A 14,722-nucleotide genomic window follows, 5' to 3' on the forward strand; every position below is an offset into this window, starting at 1 on the left:
TATGGACTAAGTTAGATTACAATTACAGCAGTCTCAAGATTTAAAAAAAAAACATGCAATCCAAAAGCGAATGCACTTCTTCGACATTCAATATTCTACTTGTGACAAGAATGCTGGAGGCGATGATCCTGAGTTTATGCTTTTTATGGGCTTCTTTCTATCGTTTTACAGATATTTTACAATCAGTCAGCTATTATAACAGTTCGCTCACAAAAGACTTTAATGTAAACTGAGTTCATAGAATCCAATACACAGTGCACTTTGTTACAAAAGCCCTATCTCAGCACTGCATGAATAGAAAGCCATTAGATATATTGATCGCTGTTATGATGGCTATCTGGACCGAAGACTACAATACATAAACCAGCTCTTTAGTTTGATTCTCTTTCATTTCTTCAGCTTGTAAACACGGAGTGTTTTATTTGTGAATACACTGGTGAAGTATGAGGTGTATGAAGGATGATCTGTTCTGATTTCATCACAGAACCGGGGGTGTGGGGATGGACTCACGTCAACCTTGTTCTCTCCTGGGCCGTCCATAATCTAAAAAATAAGTAGGAAAATAAACACTCAATATTAAAAAGAGGAGACACATATATTCAAGCCTCAGCTCGGCTAGTGGAGCGGAAGATCCCCTTTTTAAAACACTCCCCTTTTTAAAAACACTCCCCTTTTTAAAGGTCTGTTTAACCTCCTACTGATGCAAGTACAACCATGACCCCACAGAGAGACACAGTGGCTAGGAGGTCTTAAGGGAGAACATAAGAACATAAGAAAGTTTACAAACGAGAGGAGGCCATTCGGCCCATCTTGCTCGTTTGGTTGTTAGTAGCTTATTGATCCCAGAATCTCATCAAGCAGCTTCTTGAAGAATCCCAGGGTGTCAGCTTCAATAACATTACTGGGGAGTTTTGGTTCCAGACCCTCATGATTCTCTGTGTAAAAAAGTGCCTCCTATTTTCTGTTCTGAATACCCCTTTGTCTTATTTCCATTTGTGACCCCTGGTCCTTGTTTCTTTTTTCAGGTCGAAAAAGTCCCTTGGGTCGACACTGTCAATACCTTTTAGAATTTTGAATCCTTGAATTAGGTCGCCGCGTAGTCTTCTTTGTTCAAGACTGAATAGATTCAATTCTTTTAACCTGTCTGCATATGACATGCCTTTTAAACCCGGAATAATTCTGGTCGTTCTTCTTTGCACTTTCTATAGCAGCTTGTGTCCCTACAGCTTCAACTGTCTTTAAGGAGACAAACAAACTGCACTGCCAACAAGACCTGCTTCTTAGTGCACAAAAAAAGTACAGTAAAGAATGTAGTAAACCAATGAATTATATTTCACTGCAATCCTAAACACGATTGTGAGACAATGCAGCTTTAATTTAGCTTCTTCACATGGTTGTCTAAATGCCTCAACTTTGAAGTGTTTTGAGAGTGAAAGTTGTTGACAGTTTCATATAAATTTACAGGATATACTGCACGCGCAGCATATTCCTAAGCATTCAGAGGTAAACCGTCACACAGTACATACATGGCCATTTGTTACATCGAGATGATCCCGCAAGCGGCACCCTCGGTTGTGTCTCCTCTCATAACAGATACTACTGTCCTCAACGATTACAAAGTCTGTACCAAAGGACCGCAGGATCTTGTGTATATCTTCTGGGGACTGGCGAGCATAGACTTGGCAGACCTGTGTGTCAGAAACATACTTCATTGCTGTGATATACAATAGCTTCAACTCGGTTTGCAGTGAGAGCTGCTCATATAAAAATACACAAGCAGACAGGGCTCTCCTTCAGTATTGTTCTAATGTATACTGACTTCACACTTTCAACACTTAAAGAGAAAGTCAAATTACATGTGTTGATCTATGGTGCATTTTGTCTTGTAGCCATTTTAAAAGCAACATGAAAATGTGTTTTTTATTTTTATGCAATGAACAGTTGATAGGTGTTGAGACACTTCTCTTAAGAGAGTTTTGAGCAAAAGCACAGTTTATCATAAGTAATGAATCTAAAGAAAGTAAGACAAAACAAAACAAAACAACAGTCAAAAACAGGTTCTGAACGATCTGTCATTCATATATTGTAGGTATAATTTAACAATAATTGGAGTTTTTAGCCTTGACAAAACTACACTAAGAAAAATCTTTTTTTTTTTTGTTACTCTTTACATTTTAATTAGCAATATTAAATAGAATGTGTAATATACACAGCAACAAACAAAGAACTAATGCATTCCAAAAAACGTAATTCCAGCTTTACTTCCTCCTGCGTGATGTGTTCTGTTCCACTGCACACAAAGCATTTTAGTTCAGTTCCAACAGTTAATATTCTGTAAGATCTACAAGCCTGCAAAATGCATTGGGGATCCTACCTGTCTGGTGCGCTCTCTCAAACTCTTGTCCTCATAGTGGGAGTGATTTGTTAAGACTCTTTTGGTACACAGTTTGACTCCTGCTAAAAGTTGCACGCTCCCTACAAAAACTGCTTTTTTGCAGGTTTTTTTTGTTTTGTTTAAAGGCTTACAAAACAGTAGGCAATATACAATAAGAATTGAATCACCACCTGCTGGTGAACATTCAAAGTATTCCCCCCTCTCCCCAAAGAACAATGAGCCATCTGGTAGTTCTTTGGGTTATTTGTTTCACAAAATTCGGATGTCACAATGAAATAAAATGATCCCAGCCACCGAACCGCACTCACTGTTGCATTGAGGAATGCACGTGTGGGTTTTGGTCTGGTCCAACCACCCTTTTTCTTAACAGGGACAGGGACTCCCTATTCCTTTCAAAAGAGACGCTATGGCAGAGATGGCCAACACTGCTCCTGGAGAGCCACAGGGTCTTGTAGTTTTTGTCCCACCTGAGTTATCAATTAATTAACTGAACCAATGATTTTCTTAAATGGTGAACACTGTCCATGTCTTCAGCCATTGATGATTTAAAGACACCCAGAAGACCTGCAGAATAGTGGATCTCCAGGACCAGGGATGGCAACCCCTGTACTACGATATCCCACATGCAATTTTCTGTGCTTTCTAAACTCTCTGAAAATCGCCTTTAAAAATGATAAAAAGCCGGTTATACTAACCCCCCACCCCCACCCCCGCATGAGATGGTTTTTGCAATTTCCCTGCAGATAACCCTTTCTTATTAAAAGCACTGGATTTACGTTTCTCCCCCAAATGACTATTTTGAACTATAGAATCATCTTCTTACTTGGAACAACCTTTAATTAATTCTATGGTTGGAGATGAGCTGTCACACAGAACAGCAATCTAGTTGAGGTTGACTTGAGCTTTTGTGTACAATTTAATCACTGGAATTAAAATTTACGCACAAAGCAGAAGTGCTTGTGGAGCTGTGTTTGTTGTTATGGCATGACTGCGTGTGTGTGTGTGTGTGTGTGTGTGTGTGTGTGTGTTCTCAGGCACAAAGTCAGCATTGAGGTTTCTGGCTGTAAATTCACACATCACCTATTCATATATTTTTTAAATGTTCTTTCCACACAATAATTAAAACTGAAAATGATCAGAATCAATCCTTCTTGGTTTGCCATTTTGATTACTACAATAGATCTGCACTCAAATGTTTAAGGGCCATAGAAGACAATAAAAAAGGAAAAAAAAAAAAACTATTGAAAATATCCAATTTATTAGAATATCTTTTGTTCTCATTCGTCAGCGCACATCAAGATCTTGTCACTCATTTTTGTTAGATTACAGCTTAAAGGGTGTAGAAGGACCCTTTTATTTTATTGCGTTACATGTTCCCATGTGTTGCTACAACTTTTAAAGTGCATTCCTTGCCTAAAGGTGGCTTCACATGCACCCTCGTGGACCTCTCAGAACTACATTTCCCATCAAGGGAATGCAATTTAAAAGTTTAAAAAAGTAGTCAAAATGTAAAAAAAAAATAAAAAAAATAAAATGAAAAAAATAATAAATACACACACCTTACGTAAACAGTTGCAGTAACATATGGGAACATGTAACACAATAAAATAAAAAGGTCCTTATGTACCCTTTAATGACACAGATTTAAAGCCATGGCAAATGACCCACACAGTTTGAACCACTTGGCTTCATCACACATTCTTTGGCATTAACAATTGGATGCACAATAATTCATATATACTCTAGATGAAATCGCCTAGAAGTCCATTGCTGATGTCAGTATCATTTTCTCCAACAAAAGCAAGATTACTTTTTTTTAAATTCTGTGGCATTGTACAGATTTTCAGCAGACAGTACCAGGCATACAGTAACTGCCATGCTGGAGTAAACAATTAAACAAATACTTGACTTGTTTCTTTTATCACTTCTACATACAAAATGCAATTGTGGTTTGCAGTGATTCTACTGCCATTATAGCCACAGTTACCAAAATCTAAAATCTATGCAATACAGTTCAGTATCAAAATATTATTATACTTATATTAGTATAATAACCTATATTACTTATAATAGCACTCTATTTCTGATGCCCACACCTTCCGTCACTCCTGACGCTGAATCTGCTTCAGACGTTGAATCTGACAGCGCCACAATTATAATAACCAAGGAAAAAAATGGAAACATTTCATATTATTGCCATGTTCAAAAACCCTCCATCTTTGTATCACCGAAGGTAATAAAAGCTGTCATCTTTCAGAGATTCTCTTTTATAAAAAACTAACAGCTGCCACTTAGCTCAAAGGAATGATGCACAGCAGGCCAGTTTGTGTTATAGCCACAATTCCACGGTTCAGTGCCCGGGTCCTTAATCTCGATGTGGCTTCTATAATGAATAGTCAAAAGGATTTTTATAAGCCAAACTGATTTACAATATATAATGTAAATGTCATTGCGTGCTGGGCAGCATTACAATGGCACCATTACAATTGATTAGTCTCATTAATTTGCAATGCCAGAGGCATCGCAGTGCAAGGGAGGTAAACCATCTGTATACTTTTCACAGCTCAGTTTTACGATTACTTAAAAACTGCGTTCACTATACAGCCTTGGATTTCTTATTACATTTTATAATAATTAAATACATGGTGAACGATACAATTTTCTATAAGCTTGTGTTTTACAGTCATATTATACAGAGTGGTGGCATGAGGCCCGTGCATAATAAGACCACCAGTAGTGCAAGAACAAAACATAACCCAGTCAATACCAAAGCAAACAACAATGGCCTGCAGATTTAAAGTTGTATCCGCAGAAGACAGGGCAACCCGGTTTGAACGATTACCCCTTTTTACCATTCATTTCAGTTTCTTAATGCCTGAGGGGAAATACTGCGGCTCATGTTAAAAACCCCCCCTGCTCTTTGCATTATTGATTCAGACATGACTGAAGGTATGCTTTCCTGTTACGCTACAATCCATATTTATGCATATATTTAAGGCACTGGAGAGCTGGTAACTCAGGCATTTTTTTTTGTATTGAACATTTTAACAATTTATTTGAGTGGACTGAAAATATCACATGTTTATACATTTTTTAAATGTAGCGACTTTTATTCTAGCGTTTTTTCACCTACAAATGTAGTTTTCCATGATGTGCTTTTGCACTGCACACTGCAGCTTTAAAGTTTAATGTTTGTTTTGTAAGAATATGAAATGACAAAACAGCAGTCATACTGCAACAACGCTGAATTGTATCTCACCAGTCATTAAATGTGTGAACTGCACTTCTTGATTCTTAGCGTGACTGTGTGCTGTGCTCTACATTTTAATTTTAAGCATGCTTAATTGTAAACATAATCTACCTACCTAATGTTAAAAATACTCCCTCTGCAAAAATGCCTGTAATTTCTGCCTGAGTCAAAACCCCTCCACTTTTGCCTCAACAACAACTTTATGCACCATTGGCGTTGATTTGGCATAATCCAGTACATAGTGGAGTGCTATCTCTTTAAGACGGCAACAGTACAGGGTTGCTGACAGAAGAAAAAGACATCCAGAATGTTTTGTAAAAGTGTCCATTTCTTTTTTTAAAGTTAAGAACATAATACAATAGTGAGGTTATCATTTTTTTTTAACCAATTAGTCAAGTAAAACTTCAACTTTGTAACAAATTATACATTACAGACAAAAGACTTCAGCATCCCCAGAAATTTAGATTAACTGCCAATTAAAACTTCAGTTAATTTTTAAATGAGGAAGCCTTCTGTCACCCAGACTCCACTGTGGCTGGAGCTCTGGGATCAAACAGCTCACCGAGGACCCCAGTCAGTTCTTTGCCAACTAGGTATTTCTTTAGATACAGGCCGCCTTTCTCTGATAACTTTTGATGTGCACATAGGAAAAATTAAGCTAATCCACAACCTCCAAATGCACAGAACCTCTGCTAACTCAATTCTGTGCCATGTGTTTGAAACGTTAATTGCTACTCTACATGCAAAGCACACTGCGTAACTACACTGCAGAAAAAAAAAAAATAATGCTACTTATATTTTTGGGCACAGGTCTCATTTTAGATGGCTTCAGTTAATGCAGCACTGATTTGTTCAGCTTCCATCCCGAACCACGGAAATCAATCTGATGGAATAGTAATAGAAAATTGATTGCGATTTTCACACTGTGAATCACTGTGCTATGTGTAGGGGGTGTTTAGCTGTGGACTGTCTGACAGTTAAAGTATCCCTGCTCTCCTGACTATAGATACCAATCAAGAGGTGTACTTAATACATACATTTATAGAAGCCTCATATATTGTCCTCAGCTTAACAGCACTGTCACAGATCAGCCAGGCAGTGTTGGGAATTATAAGCATTATTCATGAAACTGGGTCAATAGCGCTTCAATCCAAAATGACTCATGGAGGGAGCACAGCACAGGTAGCTGCTGTTCAGGTTTGACTAATAACTCTGAATCCCAAAGCATAAAAAAAGAAAAATTATGAATAAGTCTTGTAGGAGTTTGATTGAGCCCAAAGGGGGTCTTGAAATGAGCTGTGTAATATTGAAATCAGGTTGCAATGATCATTGGTAGGAAAGCTTAATGGACCCATCTCTCTCTATCTCTCTCAATTATAATGTATTTTAATTTGCTATAATTCTTGTAATTGTTTTAATTTAGCTACACCAAAGTCTTTCTGAACAAAGCTAAACACACACTATTTTTTATTTCAGGTCTTTAATTGATCTTCACAGTTTAGAAGCAAAACTATTATTACTACACTCATCAGGCCCAGACATGTATCTGGTGGACCAATGCTCTTTTGAAAGGCTACATGGCTTTGTAACGCATTCAGACATACAGCCAGACAGGTGTTGTAATTGGATTTCAGGCATATCAAACACTCAATGCCAAACACTTTCAAAGCAGCGGGTTGTCGGAAACACAATCCACACTGAACTCTTTCATCAAGATTTAATTGCCAACGGGTAAGAATGAATTGTGTTATACAGCTTGTCATATCTAACGGCATGAATGTAATTTGACACTGTTAATCTGTAACAGGAATACTATTTTCTGTTAAAGCCTCTTGTGATCACAAAGTCTAGATGCCCTAGTTTCTTGAGTGTCTTAAAAACAGAAAATATATTTGCCCAGTCCTTGTAAATCTTAAGTAGCGTAAGTCTGATCTTATTTAGGCATCATTCCACTTGAGGCTGAACCAATGGGCCAATTCCAATCCAGATATCTTATTCATATACTACATCCTATGCTGCATTTCATGCAAGTGCTGTCACTTGTATCCCCATATAACTGGATATTTAAAAGAAGCTAAAGGAATGTATGCTGTCTAAAAGATTAAAACAAGCATTATCTAATCCAGTTCATAAGATCCACTGTATCTGGGTCATAGAATTCGAAGAGTTCTGACATTTCTTCCAGAAATTTGGTTGAGAACTAAATAAATACAAAAGCATAAAAAAATAAAAATAAATAATTAAAAAAAATACAAATAAAAAGTCTGATGCAAGCTCCCACGCTATGTAAGACTCAGTTATAACGCGCCTTGGATATAACGCTCCTACAGCATGTCCCCCAATTCCTTAGTGATTCATGCAATATTTCTACAGTAAATAATATAGTACTGGTGTTGTTCAAACTGTAAACAACTTCTCAGTCTAACTTCCGTTTCTGTCTCTCCCTTTTGATACAGTATCTGAACTGAAGAAAAGCTGTCACTTTATAACACAAACATCTTATTCAGCATTCGTTTCATAACTCAATAGATATTAGGCCTATTACATGATTATCTTTCCTGATGTATTTACTTTTTTTGCAGCGAGAGGAGCTGCAGCTTTCTCCCGGAGCCGAGACCCTTCAGCCCTGCTCTGGCAGACGAACCTGGGGCGAGCCCATTCCCTTTTCCCCTCGTACTTGTTTTGCTTGTCTGTCGCTTCGAACTGAACTCCCGACCAGTTTAACCAGACTGTAGTTCTATAACTGCTAATTAAAATGATCCACGAGTGGGAATGTTACCTATTATTATCATTATTATTATTATTATTATTATTATTATTACATGGTTCTTCATGCATGGTTAATTCATATAAAAAACCGAACAAGAGCTCTTGCTGGTTTTGTTAGTTGTTACTATACTGCTATCTAGTGGAGGCCCTGCTTGCGTTCCAAGGTATCACTGAAAACACAACTAATGGTTCACAATGAAAGTGGATTTTATTTATTTTTTTACGTGGTTGTTGTACAGTTTACACAGACACATCTTAATAGGGCCAGGTATGACATCATTACAACTCATTTCAGTTAAAGGCATGCCTGGATTAAACTGAAGTAACAGATAACTACAAGTCACATACCAAATATATCAAGAATTGTATTGAGTTCCATCAGTTGATTTGGCGTAACACCCCGCATGGGTCATGTGGCTGAGGTAATTTCACCCTGTCTTCAGCGGATACAACTATAAATCTGCAGGCCATTGTTTTTTGCTTTGGTATTGTCTGGGTTATGCTTTGTTCTTGCACTACTGGTGGTACTGGTTCGTTTTTTAAAATTTGATTTTCAAAAATACAGTTCTTGATATCAAAAATGCCATTCTTGACATCAGAAATGCCATTCTCGATATCAGCAACTGAGGATTAAATGTTAAAACGGCTTGCCATAGTGGCCAGCCCACAAGTATTTCATTCTGTAGAAATATTAAAAACCAGCGACAGATCAAATGCGAATACCCTGATATTCTGATGAAAAGGAATTGTACATTTTCTGTGCGATTTTTCTTAAGCAAGAAAAAAAGGACCTCATGGTTCTATAGGATAACAGTCCTATGGAAATCATATTTTTTTTCTTCCTTTCCACTGTTTGAGGATCACTGCAAATAAGAATGACAGAACATTAATGTTTCATAACATTTTTTAAGGTCAACAGCATTAAAAAAAAAGCAGTTTGAAGATGAATGTGTGTATGTGTGTATGTATGCAGGGTGAATTATTAATGCATCATATGGAAAAAAAAAACTATTGTTACAGAACATATTAGAATTGATGTCATCCACTGGCCTGTGACTTGGGACAATTTATACTAGTTCACAGTGTGCCAATGTGATGTTTGGACATTGCGGGCAAATTTTGTCAGACTCAAAGGGAAACACTGACCCATTAACTTAACACTCATGGCCAACACTTATCTGGAAGAAGTTTACTGTAAGAGCAACTACAGTGAAGCTTAGTACTAATGATCCCAGGATCATGGGGTTGAAGAACAGCAAGCTCCTCACCTGAACCAGGTACAAACAAGTCACATGCAGGTAAAGACACAACACGCCTGTAAGATACGCAAACAAACAGTACAAAGACACCCCTTTGAAAAGTGTCTTCATGTTGTTATTAAAACAAGAGACAGATGTGCTGTCGTCCTCTTAATATATCTCCTCTAGAACTCCAGCTATTACATATCATGATATAAACATGCTGTTCAATATTTATACTTTATAGGACCAAAAGAAGCATCATTAAAATGATATTAATGAAAAGCATGCTGACATTTAAGCATTACAAAGTAGAAATATTGAACTAGCCATATAAAAGCATCATATAAATATATCACAGGATGGAAAACTTACAAGCAGCATAAATAATATCTTTAGCCAGCCTGGAATACTGTGGGAATAATAGTGCCATCTGGTGGAAATAAATGGAATGTCACTGTACTGGAAGTGTACGATTCTAATCTTCCTCTTCTGACAACCAATCAATCAACAAGCATTTAAACCAAATGATTTCTCAAGAATAAGCCATGTAATGGATCAAAGTATTCTATAAGCATAATCTTGTTAGCAAATGTGAAAATATAGAAATAATTGTATATACTCCACATTGTTCAGAACAACAGCACGATCATCACTATTAAAAGCATAAAGGTTTCTTTTGGTTTTTGGAAAGAAAACTAGAAACTTAGAAGGTACCTTTCCTGTTGAAAACAGGTCTAAGCAACCCAGTGCAAAGAGGGCATGTCCTTGCATTAGCAATATAAACTGATTAAACTGCCAGGTCAAACTAAAAATTAGAATTGTTAAGAAGATCAGTGAAAGGGCCAATTTCTGAAAGAAAAAAAAAGACAACAGGTTTTAATTAAATGTTTTCTTATTTGATTTCAAGTAATCTGTAGTTAAAATTCTGCAATTCATCAAGAATAAAATTATAAAAATGTAATACTGTAAAGGTTTCATTTGTAATAATATTCAACACTATGTAGTGTGTGTGTGTGTGTATATATATATGTATATATATATGTAGCTTTACAGTAAACTAATGTGATCCATCTGCACCTCCATCCATTTGCATTTCTTTCCATCTGTTAATGTAGATATTCTTCTGCCTGGTGTTGATGGCTGAAGTGTAATACTGACTCGAGGGATCAACTTATTTTGCCTCCCCAGCGCATCAGCACACACAACGGCTGCGATGCTGGCTCCTGGGATCAACCACAATGCGGCCTCCTCAGCGCATCAGCATTACAACCGTCTGGATTGAGCTAAGTAGGGTACCTTCTGTCTTCGGTGTTTCGTCGACTAGTCCATGACACCTCGAGAGGGCTTAACAGTGACTCTGGCATCCCAGCATCACCCCCCTCCATCCCCCACTCAACTCAGCCCAGCTTACTTACATGTACATCAGCATTGCTTTCTTTCTATTGTGCTTGAGATTCCCATCCAGAATCTTTCCGTCTCAACCACAGCCAGTTGATGCTCCTTTCTGTTGCTTCAGATAAGTTCTTCACTGTGCAACGCAACTCTTAGCCACTGAACCGGACATCTCTGAGAAACCAGGTTGTAGAGTGTGCCACAAATCCTCGACAACCCTCCTCCACTGGGTAATCTCGGACTCTCCATCCATGCTGTTCCGCTTCAGCAGCTAGTTGAGCATAAGAAAGGTTCTTCCTCTCATACACCTCATCCACAGCATCCTCCCATGGCACTGTTCACTCTACCAGATAGATGTGAACAAGGCGTGCTGATCCAGACCACAAGACAATGTCTGGTCGAAGGTTAGTGGTGGCAATCTCAGGTGGAAAAATAAGCCGTTGACCAACATCTGCTAGTGTCTTCCAGACTAGCAGCCTCCAGTTGTCCTGGGCGAGGCTTGGTTTTAACAACTTTTCTTGGTGGTTGCTCTCCTGGATGGAGCAATATTGTCTTTTGTGTGTAATGCTTTGATGGAACAGGTGGCAACTTATTGATCAGGGTATGCTTGTCTTCCAATGCAAAGGCCAAACATCTCAGCACCTGGTCATGGCACCAAGTAAACTGCCCTTGGCTAAGACCCACCTTACATCCTGTCAAAATGTGCCTTAATGCTGCAAATGGTGAACACAAAGGACATGAATGATCCTCACCCACCCAGAGGTTTAGGTTTTGTGGCAATGGGAGAACATCATATGTTGATCCGAAGAGGAAACTGATCCTGATCTGTTCCATTGTCCATAGGTCTTGCCAGCCATTGAGCTGGGGTTGCCTTGTGCCATGAAGGAGGAACTGAACCAAAACCAAGACCCCCTCGTCCATGCTGTACTTGCCCCATAATATCACCTATTCGAAGGGCAGCCTTAGCATCTTCCACAGCTTTCTTTGTCGCCCATTTTCTTCCAGTTTTCAACACAGGCGCTTCCTCCCTTACGCATTTGTCGTATGAATCTACTAATGTCATTTCCAGTCGTACTTTGGCGCACTTAAACTCCTCGGTTACAGCAGACACTGGTAGCTGCACTATTACTTTACCACAAAGTGACACTCTACTTAGGTAGCATAGAACCCAGCCATTTCCGGACGTATGAACTGATTAAAGCTTCCAGCTTCTCAACTGTGGTCAAGGAAACCTTGTACACCGTCAGTGGCCACAGCAGTCTTGGCAGTAGACCAAACTGAAAGCACCAGAGTTTCAGTATTTCAGGAAACAGTTAGTGGTAAGTAGCCTAAATATAGCTTCAGTAATTTCATTAATTAATGTTATTCTAGCATTGACTATTTTCAAGGCAAGAAAATATTGCATCCTAGAAGGTGCAACCAAATTACAATCTTTGTGAGAACAAGTACTAATATATTAACAGATCAGGGCATTAAAAACTGACACAGTTGTACTGTTAAATCAAATGTTTAAAAAAATCAAGCATGCATCTTATGTCACACATTTTTTTTTGTGCTTTAAGTGTTGACTTCATAAACGACAGAGTAAAACATATAAATAATAAAATGTATTTAAAATATTTTGCATAAAATGTATGTTTAGCATATTGGGCAGGTTTGGGCTGTACTGCAGTCTACTTCAAGGAGTCAGCTTTTGATGAACACCAAGCTGGTCTCCTCAGATTTCTGTTCCCTCTGTTGTGGTTTTGATCTTTGCCAAAAAGAGAAGATCAGTTCAAACTCTTGAACTCCTTTCGGTGGGGTATCTCATCCTGTGTGTATAAATGTTTTTTCACTTCCTTATAATATTACAAACCTCCTTGATTTCTCTCTAGACGAGACAGAGAAAGACAGCATTAACGATGGGGAAGGGAGCGATCAGGAGCAATCAATCAGGATCAATCAGGATCAAGACAGCCTCCAAAGCAGGCCAAGAGTGCCCCTTCTCAGGTGAAATATAAAGCACAGAACCAGTTGCTAGAGGAGGACCTGGGCAGAATTAAAGCTCATATGAATGTGACATGTAGTGCAAACTTACTAAAACGATCTCAAAGGTGATTTCACAAGCTGTTCAAGGCTGCAGAAGATTCCTAGAAAATAATGCGTTGTTATGAAGTTCAGTTAATTACAATTAATTACAAAGCACCTACAGTGTATTTACTGTATTAAACCCCAAACTTACCATGAATTAATCATGGACAAGGATAGTGTTGTCATAAACAAACATACATAGATGAATACGGAGCATATTTTAAGAGTGGCCTCCAGTCTTTATTTAAAGACCATGTTTATTAAATGAGAAAAACTATCAGCTAATACAACCCCCCCCCCCCCCCCCCCCAAAAAAAAAAAAATATAACCAAACAACTGAACATAATTCCATGTTTCCTAAGCACTTTCAAGTTGTTTGTTTCTCAGTTTCGAGACATTCGCACTGAATTTCCTCCTTTCAAACAAATAGGAGTTATCTAAAGACTGCAGTGAAATGCTTTGAAAATATGGAGCTGTTGTACGTGTGCAATGTATTATTAAGTGATGTGTGCGTCACACATGAATGTGTTAATATATTAAAAAAAAAAACATTTAAAAGATATATATATATAACTTACAGTATTCAATTAATTGTACCTAATACGTGAGAGACCTTCCAAAATTTTGTAGATTGTTGTCCAAGGGATTACATCAGCAGGTGCTAGACAAGGCTTTAAGCAATGCTAACTCAGGCTGTGCAGTGTATGCAAACACTTTAAGCAGCAATGTTTTCTAAATGAAAAAGTCAAATAAGAATTAAGTTGTGAATTCCCAGGTCTTCCTTCACCGGGTGTGTGTAATGCCTTCCTAATTAGCTAAGGTTTTGGGGCTATTAGGACATTTTGATTGCTGTGCAAATTTAGAGTTATTATTAGAGTGATTATACTTGTCAGAGGCTTTGTAAAAAATTTCTTCATTAAGAACTGTCCCAAGATAGACAGAGCTGATTTTAAGTGAGTTTTGTAATCATCTGAGCTCAAGACGGACCAAAAGTAAACCAATTACCTTTGAATGAGAGTATATTATTACAGTAAACTATGCGTATATGATGCTAATGCAAATAGCTAGCGCTTCCATCTGGCAAATACAGAAAATCGGATGTACAGTACATGTCATTTATCTTCTGGCATGTTAATAAAAAACAGACTTATACAGTAGTATGTGCCCATTCTAATCCACAGTTATAAATGTAATTCTTGCTTTAGTTTGGTGACCTTTTTTTAACACATCAGTTGTTGTAGTGTCAACATATTTGAATGGGGTTCAACCTAATGAGAGAATTAACAGATCAGAAAAGGATGTGATTTTGAGGACTGTGAACCTGGTCCTTACTTATATCTTTGTCCTTTATTTATATTTGAATGTCAATGAAGAAATTAAAATGTGCTTTTTCTTGTTCATTCATGCACTGTTCTGTAACATAAATGTGTATTCCTCAGCGTTCCTGATTGTTGTGTGAAGTGCAGCCTCCGTGCCACCGTCACATCTGTAAGAATTAGAGTGTATTCTAACAGAAAACAGCTTGATTCTCATAGGAAGAGCCTCTATCAAATCTGAGTAATTGACTCAGTAGGAGTCTGGATAAACAACCCCTGTTAATTCTAT

Source organism: Polyodon spathula, chromosome 21 (genome assembly GCF_017654505.1).
Source record: "Polyodon spathula isolate WHYD16114869_AA chromosome 21, ASM1765450v1, whole genome shotgun sequence".
NCBI classification, from domain to species: domain Eukaryota; kingdom Metazoa; phylum Chordata; class Actinopteri; order Acipenseriformes; family Polyodontidae; genus Polyodon; species Polyodon spathula.